Below are 2,299 nucleotides of genomic sequence, written 5' to 3'. Positions count from 1 at the left end.
CCATTACCTTTTCACCTGTTTCCGGACGTACGACAGTGGCCTCTTTCAGTGAATATTACTCTAAAACCATGGTCCGTTATTTTTGCAACTGATAATAGGTTTGATCGCAGGTCAGGAACGTAAAGTGTATCCTCAAATTTTGCTGTAATGCCTTCTGTCGTGACGACCTTCACGATACCATTTCCATAAATCTTCGTTAACTCGTTGTTGGCCAAATGCAAAACAGTAATTTCCGATGGCTTAAGTCCTTGAAACTTTTCCTTCTCCCCACACATATGTGAAGATGCACCGGAGTCAAGACACCATGGCTCGGGCTCTGCATTCACCTGCATGGCGACTTCTGCAGTTCTTGTGGATTCGTTTCGTTTCAACTCATTCTCTCTCGGTTTTGCCTACTGTATCTTCGATCTGCAGTCCTTAGCCTTATGACCAATTTTTCCGCAGGAGTGGCAGGTAAATTTAAATTTCCCCTTGCCGAAATTTTTGCTGCGGCTCTGGGGATTTTTGAGGACGAACATTGCATCGGATGTGCTTTCACTATGGTTGCGTTTACGCGCTTCGTATTCCTCCAGTAGCTTTATTTTCAACGCTTCTGGTTCTGGTAACTTTTCTTGACTTTCGATCGTAATCCTGAATGACTCGTACTCCTCGGGGATACTATGCAACAACAGCACGGTTAGCAGGCCATCAATGACTTCGAGTTCCATTTCTTGAATCTTGTCTACGATGTCGAAAAAGTTTTTCACATAGTGCCGCATATCCTGGCCGTTCTTTATCTTCAATAATATAAGTGACTTCAATAACATTGCCTTCCGAGCTGGTCCTTTGGATTGATAGATGTTGTGCAGCTTGTTCCATACATCCTTGGAGGTGATGTAATCCTTTATCTGCTTTAATTCGGTAGCGGTGATCGATAATATCAAATCCGATCCGAATCCGAAATATTTACAGTATTTGATTTTGCCTAATGTAAGGCGTATTCAATATTGATAAGCTCTTCTTTAATTAATTGTAATTTATATTTAATTTTAAGACCTAATTCTAATTTGATGTTTACATTTTCTTTTAGATTTTTAAGTATTTCATTAGTTTTATTACTTGCTTCTTTAATTTTATCCAGAAATTTTTTGATTATTACTACTTGTCTATCGTTATTTTCTAGTAAATTTCCAATGGTTTTATTAATTATTTCTAAGTCATGGTGGTCTGGGCTACCAGCAATCCATTTCCATGCTGTGCCAATAAAATCGAATGACCGTCTATTTTTAGTTCTAGGAGTAAATTTTGAAAAGAGTGTGCGAATTTGGATTATTTCGTGACTGAGAAAAGGATGTAGCGGATGGTTGGTTTGGATATTTTGCGCGATTGTATTTTCAAGTTCTGTTGTTAGTTCGTCATACTGTTTCGTATCTATTATATGAATGATTTTAAATTTTCCTTCCTGTATTCTTGCTGTCCCGGCATTTAAGATTATAAGCTGTGCATTTGTATAGTCAAGGATTTGGGTTTCCACATAAGCCGTGGAGGCAAAGAGCCTGTAAAAAAATATCGTTATAGACCTATAGCTATTTAACTAACTTTAATTTATATCGTTAACCCATGGCATTTATAACGATTTAATTTATTAGCTAAAGATCGAAAGCTTATGGCATTTGACTCGATTTTCCTACTTTCTAATTATCGAACGCCTATGGCAATTTACTCGATTTATCTATTTTTTAAGTATATTCAAATGAAACTTTGTTTATTTATATTAAATTTCGATTTAATTTTAATTTATTCAAAGTAATTTAATTTAATATAATTTCCTTCAATTTAATTTCTTGCAATAAGTTTAATTCGATGGATGCGAACTTAAATTAGTGTGAAGAAATTCAATTGAAATATTTGTTTTGTTTTTCTTGTTATGAGGCTTTGTTAACCAAGTACGCCTTAAATGGTGAGACTAACTTCTGATGTCACCTTTGTGAACGATTCGACCTGATTGAGTTTTGACTGTAGTCCTGTTATTCTCTGCGACTATTTCCTTTTTATGTCTCGATGATAGGTTAGAGCCCAATCTTTTATTGATTTTAACGAATATTTCCTCACCTACAGAGTAATCTTTCGTTTTTTGTCTGTTTTTATTGTGATAATCCAGGTCCTTTACTTGCTTCCTTGTAAGTAAGGCTCATTCTGATGTCTATGTCTTTCTAACTCTTGGGGGTCTGTGGTAACTCTGGTACTGAAGAATATTTCTAACGGTTTTTTTCTTAGTGGTGGAATGAACTGTTGAGTTGTATTCTTTGACAGATTTGAA

This window comes from Rhagoletis pomonella, unplaced genomic scaffold (genome assembly GCF_013731165.1).
Source record: "Rhagoletis pomonella isolate Grant_MI unplaced genomic scaffold, Rhpom_1.0 Rhpom_scaffold_00001, whole genome shotgun sequence".
In the NCBI taxonomy this organism is placed as follows: Eukaryota; Metazoa; Arthropoda; class Insecta; order Diptera; family Tephritidae; genus Rhagoletis; species Rhagoletis pomonella.
This window is presented reverse-complemented; position numbering follows the sequence as displayed.